This window comes from Anolis carolinensis, chromosome 5 (assembly GCF_035594765.1).
Source record: "Anolis carolinensis isolate JA03-04 chromosome 5, rAnoCar3.1.pri, whole genome shotgun sequence".
NCBI lineage: Eukaryota > Metazoa > Chordata > Lepidosauria > Squamata > Dactyloidae > Anolis > Anolis carolinensis.
The window spans coordinates 63838024-63857214 of NC_085845.1; the positions used below are offsets into that span (position 1 = coordinate 63838024).

A 19191-nucleotide genomic window follows, 5' to 3' on the forward strand; every position below is an offset into this window, starting at 1 on the left:
ATGTTTGGGGGGAGTAACACAGAAATATATAACAGAAGTTACTCACCAAAAGCACAGCGGAAGAGCCATGTTTTCAGGTCTTTCCTAAAAGCTAACAAAGTGGGAGCTTGCCTGATTTCAGTAGGCAGTGAGTTCCATAGTCGGGGGGCCACAGCAGAAAAGGCCCTCTCCCTTGTACTCATAAGGCGGGCCTGGGATAACGACAGTGGTGATAAAAGGGCCTCCCCGGATGATCATAAAGATCGGGCAGGTTTATGGAGGGAGAGACGGTCACGGAGGCTATTTCTTCCAACCCTCTCTCTTCTTTCTTCAGCCTCGGTTTCACGTTACCAGAGGTGGCCCACACATCCCGGCTTCTCCCTCATTACATGGGTGGAAGCCTCTTTAAGCCGGCTCAACACATCTTTCTTTATGGAAAGACAAGAAGTCTTTAATCCTTTCATGGATCCTTTCTCCTTATATCCTGCAGTAAGACCTGGGTTAAAGGCATCAGACTTAAGAAACCACCCTTCCAGGGATCATTTGCCCTTAACACCCTGAGTTAAGAGAGGCACCCTTTTTAAACACTTATTTCAGTGGGAGCCAGACCACCTGAAGGAACATTAGCCATTTTTAAAAAGAAGATATAAATCACCTCCTCATTTTATGGAGTCTTTAGAAATAGTAAATCCTCTACCCCACATTTGAAGCTTGCCTCTCGTGAAGGGCATCATCCATTTCTTAAGTTTCTTAAGTGTGTAGAAAATAAACTGTTTATTTATTGCCATGCAGAGCTGTGAGCAGAACTTAGAATTTAGATCACCCATCTGTCTCTCTCAGAAGCCTCTTAACAAAAAAAAAAAAAAAAAAAAAGGAAGCCCAGCTTGCTAAAAGACACATCATGACTTTATTCTCTTCTGATTGGCTCAACAGAGAGGGCTCATAGGGAAACCCCGTGCGGGTGTACTGTTTCCTCTCTGTGTTCCACATGTAGCCGAAAGAAACAAAAAGCATTCTTTTCCAGTAGCCATGTGGTCTGTTGCAATCAGAAAAAGAATGACGGCGGAGCCTGTGTCATTACAGCTGGCCAAAAGGGCCAAAACAGCGGAAACAGACAGAGGCTGTTTTGAAAAATGGATTCATGCACAACCCTACTGTCTATTACCACAAGCACGTGCACACATACACACCATAAAATCACAAGGGCCCCTCTCTGTGAGATCTAGTGTCTCCTACATGATATTAGAATGATCTATCTACTAGTCACTCCCAAAAAATGTGGTGCTGCTGACCTGACAAACCTAATTTGTTCCCTTTTTCTGCTTTGGCAGCACAATGTATGGGGAAATTCATTGGCACTGGCAGATGCTGCTCTGTTAATGGAGCATCCATGGAGAGAGAGTGATCTCTAGGGAATGAGGTTTTAGATGAGTGGATATCTATGTCATCCCTCATCCAAAAGACCCACACTTATTCATATGGTGGATGGTTCAAACTTTAAATCAGCAACACACACTTCTGTTTCCAGTAACACTAATGTAAGTATACCCATCTACATGACTGGAAAAGAATAATGCAAGTCTTCATATAGTACCTGCAGGCTACAAAATAACAATCAGAACAAAGTGAGAAAACTCTCTGTGGAGAAAATACATCCAAGCATAGAGAGAACTCTATATGTTCATCTGTGTGTCTACCAAATGTGATGACATTTTAGAGCCAAGTGATATCAGCAGTGTTAATAACCAGAGGGCTTCTAGTCCTGTCTTGGTACACTGCAGCCTGTAATAATTATATCATCATGCCAAATACAAACTTGTAATATTAACTCATTCATCCCACCTGTGAATAACACATAAAACCTCATTTTGAGACAAAGCTGAAAAGTATTTGGAATAGATCTGTAGACTTGTGCTTGAAGTACTTACTATGCACTGAAAATTCTGGGTACTTATAAAAACACATAGCCCAAAGTAATCCAAATAGCTACCTTGTGACTCCCTGGAAGACTCTGATTTCGAACAAACCTGTCTGTACTTCTGAGAACGACACTATAGTGGAAATCAATCACCATTTTCAGTGCTGCAAGGACTGCTCCCTAATTGCAACAATAACCTTAAAATGCCACTGTGGTGTTCTGTCAGGTTTTAATTTCCCCCCTCTTCAATGGTAATAGTCCTATGTGTGCTAAGAAATTTATAGTAGCTATCGACTTAAGAAATTAGGCTCTTATGCAGTTGATGGCACAGCTAAAATCTTCATGAACTAGTGTGGAACTTAGTTCTCTTTGTTCTACTCAGAAAGTATGTTAGAGAGAAGGAGAATTCTTTAGGTTCTTGCTGAAGTTTTTAACAACTTAATCTCATGACACATATAGATAGTTCTTAACTATTTGGAAATAGGCAAGTCATAGTATGCCTGATTTCGGTGTAGCCTTACCAGTAGGTACACATTATGGAGTGTTCAAACCTACATGAGCAAGCTCATGTAAATTTGAAAATATTTTGAGATAATTGTTTCTATAACTGTAGTGAGACACGGGAAAATGAACAAATGTAGGAAAAAATGTTAGCAGTTTCCAATTATCTTGAGGCCTCAGCTAAGATAAAACACCATAGCAAAAAGACTGCAGTCAGCGATAAAACCAATCATGCTGGGCTCTTTCTTAGTTCTTGAGTGCATAAATACTGAAAAAATGGGTGGCATTAATAGCAATAATGGTGGTAAATTGGGATTTGCAAGTACTTTTGAATCCCTTTTCTCACATCACCACATTTGGTGTCTTTACCTCATCATGTATGGTATATTGACATGAGCACAACTGGCTAGTCCAAAGTAGAGTAGACCCATCCAATGAATTACTCCATGGTAAACCAGCATTTATGTAAATCTCATTGATTCAGTAAGTCTGCTCTATCTAAGATTAGCAACTGAATGTTGCCATAAGAAGGTGATAATCTTATGCATGCTTTCTTGGAACATATTCTAAAGAAAGCTATATAAATGACTGCATATCTTTTACTCACACTGTGGGTTTCTACAGTTTAATATGCAGGAAAGGAAAAGTTGATTCGGATTTGCACCTCTGTCAGAACAGATTACTCTGCATTTTCCTAGATATCACATAAAAAGAGAAATTCATTTGATTTAATTAAGGAAGTATTTCAGCAAGGATAAAGTGATTATGGCTGAACAAATGAATCTAGCACTGGACACACAGAAGACTGGGTGACTTGAAAGGGACTGAACAGACTGTGCTCTGGCACCACAAGATGTAGAGCCAAACTTTTTTTAAAGTTTTTTTTCTTGTAAATACTAGTGCTACATAAAATTATACAAACGTTCAGAACATTTTCCATCGGTAACACATGTTTACATTCTTCTTCATTTTTCTCCCTCCCTCCCCTCCCTCCCCTCCACAGGAACAGTTTACAAATTTTCTATATTTATTACAATTGTTCGATCATGAGGATAATCTTGTTTAATTCCTTATATTTGTCTTTCCCCTTTATTCAGTAAATTAAGTCTTTCCATTTTACCTCCCATGTCTTTCTGATTTAGTCTTTTCTATAGTAACTTTTCCTTTCGCTAATGTAGTCTTGGAGGAGGTAGTCTGCTAAATAGGCTGGAAGGACCAACATAAATAGGACATTAAAACATGGTATAAATATTTATGCAGAGCCAAACTTAAGAAATTGAGCTACAAAGTGGAGTCCACGACATGCGAGTGTGGAGAACACCTACTACAATGCAGTCTGAGCCTTGCCACATGCACAATAGAGGACATTCTTATAGCAACATCAGAGGCACTCCAAGTGGCCAGCTACTGGTCAAAGGACATTTAGTATAATGCCAATTTTTTTTAAAAAAATGTTGTGTTCTCAAATACATTACAACTTGTACTCTCGGTTCACTTCTGACACGATTAATAAATAAGCTAAATGCATGATAGTTAGTACACCAAGGATGTTCTTTTCCATGCAATGGCATTATTTCAAGGTCTTATGTAAAAAACCTCAAATATATTCCTCTCATGAAAAGGTAAATAATTTTGCACTTGCAACAGCAATTGACATACATGATTGGAGTATAAAAGGGAGGAAACACACCAAAAACAAAATTGTAACATACACCTAAATCAGACATTTTTTATACACACACACACATCCATCTATTTTCTAGAGTAATCCAGATAGCTCAGATAACCTTGCCCAACCTCATTGGGAAATTCTTTATGAACCATTTTTAATCATCCCATAAATGATCTATACTTAATGGATACTGTAAAAAAATACTTTTAAAGTCATTATGATATTAGTACTACCATATCACCTTGATTTCACAAGCCAAGAAGGACTGAAATTGATCATGGTTAATACCTGGCTGTGAGATCAGTGGAGAACATGGAGAAGCTTTAAATAGGGCTAAAAAAGAATCCTGACTGAATCCCTGGAGAGTTCCTGCAAGTTGGCAATATTGGATTAGATGGACAAATAGTTTTGCTCACTACAAGCAGCTGCTTTTGATCCCTAAAATGACTTAGTTCTTGCTATCACTGTAATGTATTTACAAATTCTTTAGTGTTTCTAAAAAGAAACTAAATTAACCTTTTTTTTTTTTAAAAAAAATCTATATATCCTAAACCACTTGCCTGGGGTACAAAATACCTAAGTAGGATACCGAAATGTGTGGGACAAATTATATAGGAGAATGTGATCATGCATGTAACCTGGACCCAAGGTCTTTAAAGATAATAACCAACACTCTGTACTATGTCCAGGAACTAATTAGCAATATTTAAGGCATTTTATAGAGATATGTGCTGTATTTGTCCAATTTATTTCATTCATGTTTCAATTTTGTATCATCCATTTGGATGGCACGAAACGGAAAGGCCCCCAATGAAACAAAAACTAACTTGAATCGAAAGGCAGATGGGAGCCAGTATTGGCTCCAAGCCTGACTTTCAGATTGATCAGCTGTAGGCACTGTAGCCGGGTGCAGGCTTTGGGGGGCGGGGGGGGGGGGGGGCGGGGACAAGGTTGAAAAAAAATGTGAATTTATCATGCAAGAGTTCTAAACATTTGAATGATATTTTGGCAAAACTATATTGGCTGTTCACAACATGGCACTATTCTCTGCTCAACAACTTGAACCCCATAAATGTATAACAACTACTCTGTAATATTGAGTTGAGTAACTAGTCAACAACAAGGAATATCACAGTCTAGAGTATTGTATGTAGTTGATTTTCAATAAAATGAAATACAACTCATGGATGGATGACTAAACTGGGTAAACCTCTTTTTCATCTTTAGCATACAAACAAGATACTGAATTAATTATTGTGTTGTGCGTAAAGAATAAAACTGAAACAAGAAAGTTCATGATACAAATCAGATGTGTTCCTGGGAGAGAAGCAAAAGAAGTGATCCCCATAATACTGTAGAACATGAAATTTTTGCCTAAAGTTTAACACAATGGTATATCTGGTGCAGCTAAATTATAGAATACCATCAGGATTTAAGATGACCTTAACAAATGGGAGAATTGGATTAATAGTAACAGCTTGAATTTCATCAAGAATCAGTGTAGGGCTATATATTAAGGCATGACAAATCTGATGGACAAATATAAGATGAATATACATGGCTTGATGGTAGTATGTGTGAAAAAGGATCTGTGGCTTTTGGTATATTGCAAGCTAAGAATGAGTCAATAGTGTGATGTAGTAAGAAAAAAAACTGCAATCTTGCATTATGGTGCAATATCAAGACCAATAATACTGCCAATATATTCTACTTTTGTCATTCATCACCTGGAGCATTGTGTTCAACACAGTTTAAGAAATTACCAACAAGATGGAACATGTCCAGAGGAGGACAAGCAATATGATAAAGGGTCTGAAACCAATCCCCATGGTGAGTGGTTGAGGGAGCTGGGTATGTTTAGCTTGAGGAAGAGAAAATTGAGATGTAATGTGTAACTACTTTTAAATATATGAAGGAATTTCATGTGGAGATGGTGTGAATAACTTTTCTGCAGATCCAAAACAGAAAGGCTGAATTAATGGATTAAAAGAAAGGAACAAGTACTTAAATATTAGTTAGACCTTCCTGATGATAAAAGCCAATCTACAATAGAATACACTGCCTTGGAAGTTAGTAGACTTTCCTTTGTTAGAGGAGTTTTTTTTAAAAAAAGAAAGTAAATAAAACAGATTGAATGACTATTTCATTCAACTATATGATTGTACAATTCCATTATTGACAAAAAAAAGACATAGTATGACACAGCAAATGTATATGCTGGATTTCGTATTACAAAATTACAAGTCAAACACTTCCCAAGTGTTTAGGACTGTGTGATGTATTTTCGGATGATGCGTGCAAATCATTATCATCCTGTTTACTAGTATGTCATGTATCACCAAACAGCAAAGCTGTATTTGAATTTGCAATGGCCTTTATGAGACAATGTTCAATTTCTTTTACGTTTTTCATATGGGAAATTATCAATTTTTCCATATTGTAATATTAGCCTTTTTATAAGGGTGATGTTTTAGTCGGAGTGAAAATATAGATTTCCACATTACATATAAAACAATTCATCTCTACTATGTGGATGTCTCATTAGTCTATGGACTTGACACTCTCTAGGGATTGTCACAAATTCGCATAATGTTTATGATTGCTAGATTTTGCATTTGGATCTGTAATATAACCGACAGATGTGGGGGAATCTTATGTACACAGAAAACTCCCTGGTGACTACAAAGCAGTAGATACTAAAACAATAGGAAAAACTGACATTGAACAACTCTAAACATTTTTAAAATGCATCAGATGAGAGGAATTGGTTTGAAGAAGTGTTAGCTGAAATACATGTGTGTACCATTTTAACATTTAGTAGTAATTTGACTACCAAATCCTCTCTTCAAATCACAATTTCTCTGAAAAAACTATACATGTTTTTTAAAAAAAGCCAATAAATTTTTATTCAGAAACATGACTTAGTAACATTCTTCCACTAAGGGAAACACATATATTTATATTCATACAGCTATACAATAGTGTGGAAAACATATTGGCCTCCAAATATTATTGGAATGAAGCTTCCAGTTTTCTTCACCATTATCAGCCAATCAATGTCAGGAAGGCCGTGTGACTCTCAGTCCTATGATGGAGAATATATTGTCCTAAGAAGATTTATTTAGCTTAAAACATTGGTTTAATATCAGATGTAATTATAGCCTACACAAATTATTAGAGCCCTGTTATTTAACTGCCTCACTCAATCAAAGCAAAGGCTGTCATGAAAGTTCATGGGCTAGGGGTCAATACTAAATTATTAGTATGAATAAATATGGCAAGTTCAAAATATGTCATTACAATTAGAACTGGGTTTGTTTAGAGGAAAAAGTGTCTGGCGGTTTTGAGGAGCACTAGGAAATTCTTAGTTTTTAGAATTTCAAATTAATTATGACCCTATGCATGTTTGTTTAAGACTAAACTCCACTAAGTTCAATGGGAATTATTTTTAGGATTGTCTACAAATATTTTGGCCTAAAATATTGGGTATGCGCAAGTGCTTTTTTTTTTTTTTTTTTGATCTGTTCATATTCTTGCAATTCTGCTTGAAAATATAGTTGCAAAGGTTAGAAGAAAGTAATACTGTATGGGAACTGGTGTCAAGCCCACTTTAGTTCCTCCTGGTGCATCATTCATGGTAATACCTTGCCGTGTTTATAATCTGATCTTGAGTGACAGCTGGAACATCAGTAGGGACAGTTGCTATTGGATGGTACGTAGGTAAGTAAGTAGCTGTTGACAAAGGAGAAGAAAATGCTTTACCACATTGATTCCTCAGTTCTTGGCCAGTTACAATAAGATCAGTGAAAGGTGGATTTCCAGTAACAAGGAAATAGTACAAGATTTTAAGATTATAATTAGGAAGACTGGGCTTTGGAAAGGTATAGCAGTGTAAACATCAGTAGCATGAGCAATAAAAAGCTGCTGTAGATCAATTGATCATCTACCTGTTATAAAAACATATTCATTTCATTTCTTTTATTATGTATTAAAGTATTTCTGTGCCAAATATGCCACATAATGGTCTCAAGATGACATAAAGTAAATTCAAACAATTCAAAACTATGTAGCAACATGATTTTATCTGCATTATGAGTGTCATGGAAAAAGCCAATATTTTGTGACTATCTTCTTGTTGCGTTGATTTCAGTGTAAATAAACCCTGTACCACTGACTTTATCGGAAGCATCTAGGAAGTTTGTTTTTTGCAAGGGAAACCAGCATTCAAAATTCCTTGCTGAATTTGAAGTACAGCTTTTCTGTAAACATTTCTCTCTTTGAAAAGAACAGATTCTTTTATAGAAGTCATTTGGGGTCATGTTTATAGTATAACTTAATTCAGAAACTTTAAAGGCCAGAAATCTATTAATGGTGCATTTTGCTCAAGGTTTTCTGCAATTCTTTACCATCTCAAGGTTACTGTACTGAACATTTTGACTTCTGTTATTTTAGGGGGAAAAGTATCATAACTTTTGAGATTAATACTTCCACTGAGACAGTCCTTGTTTTCATTATTTGATGCTCTGTTATAGCAGTGCAAGAAATGTACATAGCCTACAAATAAACACATATTGAAAACATATATTGAAAATGGAGGTACCTTTGCAGTTAAAGCAACTAATTCAATGAACCCTTATATTGTTAAATTAAAAAAAAATATTTACAATATTATTTTCCATAACCTAGCAAAAAAGGTTAACTGGACATAAAGCTCAATTTGTCAGACGGATTTATCTTGTTTCAAACAAATCTTTACAAATATACCAACAAAGGTGTATTTTATGCAAGGAAGGCAAGCATAACTCCTCTGAACAAATCTTGCCAAGAAAACCCCATGATAGGTATATCTTAGGGCAGTGATTCTCAACCTGGGGTCCCCAGATGTTTTTGGCCTTCAACTCCCAGAAATCCTAACAGCTGGTAAACTGGCTGAGATTTCTGGGAGTTGTAGGCCAAAAACATCTGGGGACCCCAGGTTGAAAACCACTGCCTTAGGGTCACTATATATTGGAAATGACTTGAAAATACACAACAACACAACAATGCTTAGTAAAATGAAATATCAAATAAATGTTTACAGTTGATAGGAAGGGTGAGCAAGGAATATACATTTTACATACAACACACTAAAAAAATATTACACAGAACAGTACCAACGAGGGTTGAATGAAAAGTAATGCCTCCACCTTCGTAAGTCCTCAACAGATGGCAGTACTGGTATGCGGCGGGTACTGGCTTGTTCAGTTGACTCTCCTCTACAGTTCCTTTTGGTGGGAAGCCTTAGCATTGAACTGTTGTGTTGTTAAAGTGCAAAGTATGGAACCCTGTGCAGACAGTCGGTCAATGCGATTTAAGCAAAGTGTAGTCATTGAATTCTTGATAGCAGAAGGTGTCACCCCAAAGGAGATTCATCAGAGAATGCAAGCTGTTTATGGTGATTGTGTTGATGTGAGTACTGTGCATCATTGGGCGAGTAAGTTTAAAGATGTTGAGGTGGGAACATCTGACTTGCATGACAAACAAAGAGTTGGGCATCCTGTGACAGCAACCACCAAATTTCACAAGCAAAAGGTTGACAGATTGATTCAGGACGATCGTCGTATCACTCAGAAATTTCAAGCATAATCGGCATTTCACAAGAACGTGTGGGTCACATTATTGCTTTGCTTGGCTATCAGAAGATCTGTGCACGATGGGTACTGTGAGATGCCGGTTGCGGAAACAGAGTGTTGACTTCTTCCGTGACGGCTTCAGAAAACTTGTTCATCGTTGGCAGAAATGTATCCAAATGTCTGGTGATTATGTGGAAAAGTGAATAGTGATAGTTAAAGCGCACATTCTAAGGATTATTTCTGCATTTGATTTATCAAAATACTCCCATCCAAACCCAAGTAATGAAGGTGGAGGCATTACTTTTCATTCAAATCTCGTACTAACTTCAAATTAACTACTAACTATAAAATAATAAAAGACGAAGACAAAAAATACTTTAGAAAGAGATAAGCCAATTAAAATTTGGCTTCCATCTTTCCTATTGACGTTGGTACTGTTTCTAAATTTTACTTCTTCTATATTCTTATTACTTAGCACTTCTATATCTTAATCATAACTACTAATTTTCAAACCCCACAAACACTAGCTTCTCTCCTCAGTCTTACAAAAAGGTTCCCAGTTTTCCATAATTTCCAATGACTTCTTCCTTTTAAAGTAGATAACTTGTCACTGAATCCCCACTGCGAAATAAAGAGACCAGACACAAGGATATGGAGAAATAATGGGTCATTTATTGACTTATTTTAAACTGATAAATGCAACTAAGTAACTAGTTTTGGGGGAGCACTGTGACATGGGCAATGGTGTGAGGCCAGGTATGATTCTCTAACTACCTGCCAAGCCAAACTCTGGGTGAAGCACCTAACCCCGGGGGCATTCCACAGTGATGGTTTTTTAGCCGGCCGGTCATTATTGGAAGGTCATCCCTAGGGTCCTCCCTCCTGAGCCCCAGAACCCAATAGAAGAATTGTAAGCCCTCCAAGTAAGCCCCAAAGGAGATATGTTGGGGGACCACTTAAGCCCCAGAACCTATAGAGGTCGACTCAAAAGTCCCCCTTCAATGTCAATATCCAGTCGTCTTTTGATGGAATATCAGTACTCTTGTACTTCTTCCTGTACAGTAATGTTTCTGCGCTTATCATATATTTTAAGTCTTTCATGCTGTCTCTTGATTTGGTTCTCTGTTAATCCCAACAAACACATTTCGAATTTCAATTGAAATCTTCTCTTAAACATTTTCTGAATCAGTACATTTATTTTTATTCTTATTTTTTATTTTTACAAGTCCACTGCATTCATCAAAATTCATCACATTTCCAACATAAATTATTAAACCTTTTTATACATTTTTGCTAATTTTTCAGGGTTCAAATACCAACTATACATCATCTTATAAAAATTCTCCTTTAATTTGTAACACAAAAAATCTTTTGCCCACATTTTCTCCATATTATAACTAACATTTTGTGCCCATTGATCATACTACCTCTAACCTGTTCCTCCTCCATGTCAGTTTTCAATAACAGTTTATATAACTTTCTAATCAAATGTTTTTCATTTGTATACAACTGCAATTCTAACTCCTATTTATTTTCCTCCAAATCATATCCCTTTTTAAAATTGAAATTTCTCAGAAATCTGTCTGTACAAGTACCACTGAAAAGTATACCTGTTACAGCAAATCTTTTAATTTTATATTGATTTTTATTAAAACACAGGAAGTCTTGATAAGTATCCCATTTATCTAGTACACTCTTGTCAACTACATGAAATGCTTTTTGTATGGCAATCCATAGAGGTGTTTTATGACACAGATCCTTGAATTTTTAAAGCAACTGTCAACTATAATGTGAGGCTAGTGCCAAGGACGGCAATAACTTGAAAAACATTTTTTAAAAACAGAAGCTTACATTTGTAGCACTACAACTTGTATCAGGGAAAGAAAGCTTTCTGTTCTAACATATTTGTTCAAACAACATTGTTTGAACAAATTGTAAATATCAGAAATAGCCTACATCCCAGTTAGAGCCACGAAGAGGAGAAGGTTCCATAACCTATACAGTACTGTCCCAATCTGAATGCCATAGGCGAATGTTTTTTTTTTCTCTAACAGATCTTGAAGCAAATTTCAGCTACATACAGTGATTGCAACCATGGGAGGATGCCACAATGGGAAAGGAAGTATTTAATTAAAGATTAATTAAAATTTGCATTCATCATAAATAGTTAAAACACTCTGCACATATCTTATTACTGGTGTTAACAATTAAAAGACATAAAGCCATGAGTAGAGGTGAATGATAAATAAAATAATAACAAAACAACAGTAATAATAATATATAGACATGCAGGACTGATTAACATTATCAAAAGACACTGTGCAACTATTTTGATTTTTATTCCCTGATAGATATATGTGTGATAAGGCAAAAAAAAAATTGAGCTTATTGTGAGGAAACATCAGAGGGTCACAAACCAGAAATAGGGTGATTGCACAAAGTAACAAAATATAGCATCACCTTTTTTTATTTTTATTTTACTATGCACCAAACTGTAATGTTGACTTGTGGGTTCCACGTCAATAGAACAATAAATTTATCTGGGCATAAGTCTGTAATTTAACAATGTCATCCAAGGTTCTGATCCTATTTGGTTTCAGCACCTCATACAGTTCCATTAAAATTTGTAATAAAAATATGGGCTTCACATCTCCACTACATGGAAGACCCCAGCAGCCAATTCTTTTTAGTAAAGAAAAGGGGAAAGAAAGGCTATGAAAATATGAATAATGCGAATAATTTAGACATTTTTAAAATGGCAAGACATTTATCATTGGCCCATACACATGTGGGAATTGGGGATGGGGGCATATTTGTACAACAATAGGATTTAGTTTTAATCGCTTAACATCTAATACAGCTGACAAAGAAACTTTGTTTGTTGGTTTTGTTGATTTTTTTAAAATAAATTTTTGAATACTTTAACAATCCTAATTCCCACTGCAATCTATTTATTATTTTCCTAAGGGTGGAAGTACCACAAATCTTTTGCATATTTATGTTGCTTCATGGAGTACTAGAAAATGGTTGAAACACAATGGATAACAAGTATATCTGAAGAGGGAGAAAATATCAGAGAAAGGCAACATGATTCCTGGTAATGATGACACAGTGGGGAACATCAGAGCTGTGAATCCAAGTTTGGTTTTCAAATAGTCGAAAGAAAGATAATGTGGATACTCCAGGTAGATGATTAGAGTGGCAGGTGAGAGCAGAAGAACAGCGGAAATACATCAGTTTGTCACTAAGCTGATAGTTTTTCTGTATCATCTTAATATAAGTATTATAGGAAGAAAGCACTTTGGTCTTTTCTATATGACTACTCTAAAAATTGTATTTTGGAAACCTGCATGAAACTGTAGACCAAATCAATTCCTGTGTAGATCCATGTAAAAAAAAAACTGTTCTGAAGGCAGATTTGATAATGATTGTATGATAAATGTAGCAGACCACCAAGCAACCAAAGATATGGGATTTAAAGGTGTTTGGGGCTTGTAGTTTTAGTATTCACAAAGCAAACTTGATACCTTTGACAATGCGCTTGATACCTTTGACAATGCGCATGTATCAGCTCTTTTAAATATATAGCATTTTATGTATATGAAGGAACCATGCATACTCTGAGAACAATGAAGGCACAGTTTTAAACCATAGCTTATCAATTTTACTCAGTCTTTATCTGAATAGTGGTATTAGATTTAATTTCAAACAACTGGGGTGGGGAAAGGCTGTTTAGCTAAAATATCAAGGGAATTTTCAAGGGAAAATTATAAAAATGCTAGCAAACTTTGCTGAAAAGTATGTAATGGCAATTTTCTAACTAGAAAAAATCCATTGAAAATAGATTAATTTATCATTCTATTTGTGTTTCAGTGAAATGTTCTGCATCCTTACATAGAAATAAGTTACATTGTGTTTAATGGTGCTTGTTCACATGTAACTGCATAGGTTACTGCATATGAGTGTCTAATGACTTTCATTTGAGAATATGTTCTTCAGTGATAGGAATATGTCTTACATAAAGCATAATGGAACTATTCCCATGGTCTTTCATTGTAACAGCTAAAAGAAAATATTTAAAATGCTCAAATAATAAATATTAATGATACTATTTAGTCAACTACGTTGCTTAAATTACTGAAATAAAAAGAAAGATTAATTTATCTTTAATGTACTTGAATTTTTAAGCATAGCTGATTCTGTAGATTTTTTTCTACAGAGTTATTGTATGTGTGGGTTTTGGCATTGAAATGGTTAAATTTGTCTCATCTCTTCTCATTAATGAAATATGTTCTAGGTAAATCTACTTAGAAATTGTGCTTTGTGGTCAAAGTGGAAATTGATGCTAGGGTACAATAAGCAATTTAATTTTTAATGAGATTATCCAGGACCAAGGTTATAAGAAAGGTTACAAGGTGCAAAAATAATCCAAACAAAAACCAACAACAGATTCTTACCTCCAAGCACTAATAACCATACCCCATATATGACCAAGGTGAATAATCTTAGCAGAAAAAATGTTTAACATCTTGGTGATATATGTTAATTCAAAAGTGCAGCTATGAATGAGTAAGGTATAGCATATTAAACAATACAAGAATGCATAGAAATGTGTTAGATTTGTTTTTTTAAAGGAGTAAGATAAGCAATTTCTTTTCAATTTTCAAAGCCCATGTTCAAAGGTTAAACTGCGCATTATCTGGAACATCTTCAAAACGGAGCACATTTTCAAAAATAAACTCTGTCTTCAAGAAAAGGTTTTCTAAAAGCCACTAAGTGTAAATAGATTAGTATGTGCTTAATCATAAAGTAATACACCTAAATGTGGCATTTCTCTCAGAGTAAAAGGCCAATCTAAATTTATGGCTTTTTCCAAATTATCAAATTAAGATGAAAAGAATACAGCTCCCTCCCACTTCATTTTCTACTCCGAATAAGCAATCATAGCCCACGAAGGTGCCATGTTAAGGGGGGAAAAAAGAATAGACTGCAGTTGGTGGATCCATTTCTGAATTGATGGCAAATCTATTCCTTCTGTCATTGTCACTCCAAGTCCTCCTACAAGTACGTACCTTCAATTTTCTGAGAGTTCTGCTAGTGCCAAACATCTGAAAGGCTGGGATCAGGGTCGTAGCCAGAAATTTTTTTGGGGGGGGGGGATTTTTGAAAATTTCGGGGGGGGGGGGGGTTGAACCCCTAACACACAGACACACACACAGAGAGACACACACCGACTACAGGCCTGTCAATATCTGCTTGAGATAGTGCCTGGAGGGAATCTTAATTTTTTGCGTCTCGTAGAATTAAAATGGGGATTTGGTTAACCAGTTAAAATTCATGAGTAAACCAGGTTTTTTTTTAACCTGAAAAATTTCGGGGGGTTGAGGGTTGAACCCCTAACACATACACACACGGCTATAGGCCTGGCTGGGATCACACAAGGATAATGTTCTCATGCAGTTCAGAAAAGCAGAAAATCAAGAGCAAGTCTCCTCAGAAAGATGAGGAAAATTGTCACAATTATATATCTAAATTAAATATGTAAGCCATTTCTGGAAATGTAAGGTGTCAACACAAAACAGTAAAAAGAGGAAAAATGTGGGCCCTAATCTGCTAAACAGGGCTGGCCCAACCAGTAGAGGTTTTTTATGTCATGAACAGGCAGCAAATGGCTAGTTATTACATTCTTGAATGAAAATAGATTCTTAGTGCCATCAAAGAAAAGAAGAAGAGTTGTATTGCAAGGTGTTTCTCACAACTTCTTCCCAAATCTGAGAAGTTAAAGGGTTTAATTAGTTGAGGCACTCCTTCCTTAGCAAGGCAACAGATAAAATAGCTAATACTCCAGAAGTCAGGAGCAGAATTCAAAACGAGATGAGCCGAAACTAACAAAATTAAGTTCAACAGGTACAAATGCAAGATACTCCACTTAGGCAGAAAAAATGAAATGCAAAGATACAGAATAAAGATGCCTGGCTTGACAGCAGTACATGTGAAAAAGATCTTGGAATCCTCAAGTTAAACATGAGTCGACAAGGTGATGCTGTGGCAAAAAATGCCAATGGGATTTTGGCCTGCATCGATAGGATTATTGTGTCTAGATCCAGGGAAGTCATGCTACCCCTCTATTCTGCCTTGGTCAGAACACTTGGAATACTATGTTCAATTCTGGGCACCGCAATTTAAGGGAGATGTTGACAAGCTGGAAGTTGTCCAGAGGAGGGCAACATAAATGATCAAAGGTCTGGAGAACAAGCCCTATGAGGAGTGGCTTAAAGAACTAAGCATGTTTAGCCTGCAGAAGAGAAGGCTGAGAGAAGACATGATAGCCATGTATAAATATGTGAGAGGAAGTCCTAGGGAGGAGAATGCAAAAAAAAATGGCTTCAAACTATAGGAAAGGAGATTCCACCTGAACATTAGGAAGAACTTCCTCACTGTCAGAGTTGTTTGGCAGTGGAACTCTCTGCCGCAAAGTGTGGTGGAGGCTCCTTCTTTGGAGGAGAGGCTGGATGGCTATCTGTTGGGGGTGCATTGAATGTGATTTTCCTGCTTCTTGGCAGGAGGTTGGACTGGATGGCCCATGAGGTCTCTTTCAACTCTATGATTCTATGAAAACATCATAGGAGGGAACAATCTGTTAGACATAAGTTGCCTAAGAAATCACTTAGTCTAGAGGCAGCCATCAATAAATATTTATTATTTCTCTGGAATCTTTGTTGTTCACAACCTTCAACATTTTTGACTGGCTATATTCTTGGTGTTCTTGGGTTTCCTGGCATTCTTGACCCAAGGCTTGGTTGCATTTAATGACTTCTTGTCTCATCTCTTTTGGCTTTCGATATCTGACCCACTGGCTTTGTGTAAGGACCTTTGAATTAGAGGTCTTAACCCTGCACCTCATCATCTTCTGAGATTACCTGTGCATTGACTTCTGCGTAACTACTTCCCTTAGGACACTATGTTCAGAGCAGGGATTCTCAAACTTTTTCAATCACAGATCCTTTTTTTAAAGTAAAAGTTTCTTGTGGAGCCCCAAGAAATGTTCATATATTATACCATGCAGGGAAAGGGCTATCAAAGCCTCCCCCAACAGATGCCCCCCCCCAGTCTTTGTAATAATAATAGTAATATGAGCAAACCCAGGGGGCATCTAGTCCAACCCCCTTCTGACATGCAGGAAAAGCATAATCAAAGCACCCTCTCAGTGGTGGGAGAGAAATAAGGTTTTGGAACCAAGGAAGGCAAGGGTAAAGGGCTTTTGGGGGCAAGGGAAGCAGAGGGAAAAGGAGGAGCAGAAAAGAGAAGGGGAAACTTGGAGGGGGATCAGGGGGTGGGAGGGAATTTAGGCAACTGTGGAGATGATCAGTATGCTCTGTGGAGCCCCAAGGGATACATGGAACACACTTTAAGAACCCCTGGTTTAGACATTTGCTGCCTGTAAGCATAAGACACTTGTGGGATTTTTTTAACCTAATGTACTTAACAAATAAACTTTTACTTACTTACTTACTACTTAACTAATTTGACTGTCACTAGGTATTGTACAAATGACTTGTAATTAAACAGGCACCCTCAAGCTGTTAAATGTTTTGGGATATTCTATGCCAGCGTTTCTCAACCTGTGGGTCGGGACCCCTGGGGGGGGGTCACAAGGGGTGTCAGAGAGGTCACCAAAGACCACCAGAAAACATATATTTCTTATGGTCTTAGGAACCCCTTTGGCAGAAAAGGCCAAAGATCTCTCCACCTGTTTGGCCCAATTCGATCATTGGTGGAGTTCAAGGGCTCTATAAATCTCAGCAACTACAACTCCCAAATGTCAATATCTATTTTTCCGAAACTCCACCAGTGTTCATATTTGGACATATTGAATATCTGTGCCAAGTTTGACCCAGATCCATTATTGTTTAAGTCCACAGTGCTCTCTGGATATAGGTGAACAACTCCCAAACTCAAGGTCAATGCCGACCAAACCCTTCCAGTATTTTCTGTTGGTCATGGGAATTCTGTGTGCCAAGTTTGGTTCAATTCCATTGTTGACGGATTTCAGAATGCTCTTTGAATTATAAATCCCAGCAACTACATCTCCCAAATTGTAACATCAATCCCTCCCCCCAATCCCACCAATATTCAAATTTGGGCGTATTGGATATTTGTACGAAATTTGATCCAGTGAATGAAAATACATCCTGCATATCAGATATTTACATTACGATTCATAACAGTAACAAAATGACAGTTTTGAAGTAGCAACAAACATAATGTTATGGTTGGGGGTCACCACAACATGAGGAACTGTATTAAGGCATTAGGAAGGCTGTGAACCACTGCTCTATCCAGTTAAGCAGCTTCTTCAGAATATACAGATACAGACAATCATATATGAAAGGTCCTGGAGCAGGGAGCTTATCTCATGCAATGTTTAATGTAGAGATTGGTTGTTAGTAATGTATGATTAACATAGAAGGCAATGTGAATTAAAATGAAGTTACATTTCACATAACAAATGGGAACAAATTCACAACTGGTGTAATGTTAACATTGTATTTAAGGGTATTTTCAGGTACGTTTCATGGCATTTTCACAGAAAATTGTCAAATACATAATTATTTGATGTGGGCACATTATTTCATAATGTCCCTACTGCTGACATGGGCTTGCCCACTTTTTATAGACCTCATGGACTTTTCCCTATCCATGTAATATAACACCAGCAATGAAGTCAACTCTGCAATTCTATCTCTCCTTCCCAAACCTTTGTTCATTACTTTCCCTCACCCTTAAGTTTGGTCTCTTCCTTCTTGTTCCTTGGCATTCTCCATCATCTTTCTAGTAACCAGTATCATCCATTTACGTTTTATACCACCTTTCTTCTTGCCCACTGCAGAGGACAGGGCATACTTCCAGACCTTGGGAAACAGATAAAACCAACTGAATAATCATTCTTAATTAAAAAAAAATCCAAACATGTTGCAGTAGTGCTGAGACAAAGTTTCTGCTATACCTTCTCCCTGACTTGACACAATAAAGGCACTGTACAAATGGAGAATTAGCTGATAAGGTCCATTATGAGAAGATAATTGTTAAAACCTATTAAACTACTGTAGAAAACTTGTCAAATGTTAAAATCCTATAAACAATCCCACCTTTAAAAACTTACCTGGGAATGGACACAGACCATTTTCAACCATATCTCTTCTATGCTGTCAAGTTTCATATCTGTCTTTCATACAATTTTCAAAATAGATGCAGTAATATTCCACAATGGTTTCTGGTTATATAGGCAGGGTTGTTTTTTTTTCAACTCCACCTTAACATATGGTTGGTTCTGCATCCATATACAGTGATACCTTGACTTAAGAGCTTAATTAGTTCAGTGACTGAAGATTTAATTTAAATCGCTCTGATCTCAAAGTGAATTTTCCCATTTAAATGCATTGTAATTCTATGGATACGCTATGGCCCACCAACACCCTCCTCCCATTTTTTGCTACATGTTTTTAAGA

General features: G+C 36.7%; 1 long non-coding RNA gene across 1 annotated transcript in view; it reads right to left on the reverse strand.

Annotated features, from left to right (window-relative positions):
- LOC134299553 (uncharacterized) overlaps positions 1–19191 on the reverse strand; it is a 58672-nt gene that overhangs the window by 19409 nt on the left and 20072 nt on the right. Inside the window, exon 2 of the long non-coding RNA XR_010006773.1 lies at positions 18464–18594. This is a non-coding gene — a long non-coding RNA (uncharacterized LOC134299553). The remainder of the gene's footprint in view (positions 1–18463; positions 18595–19191) is intronic.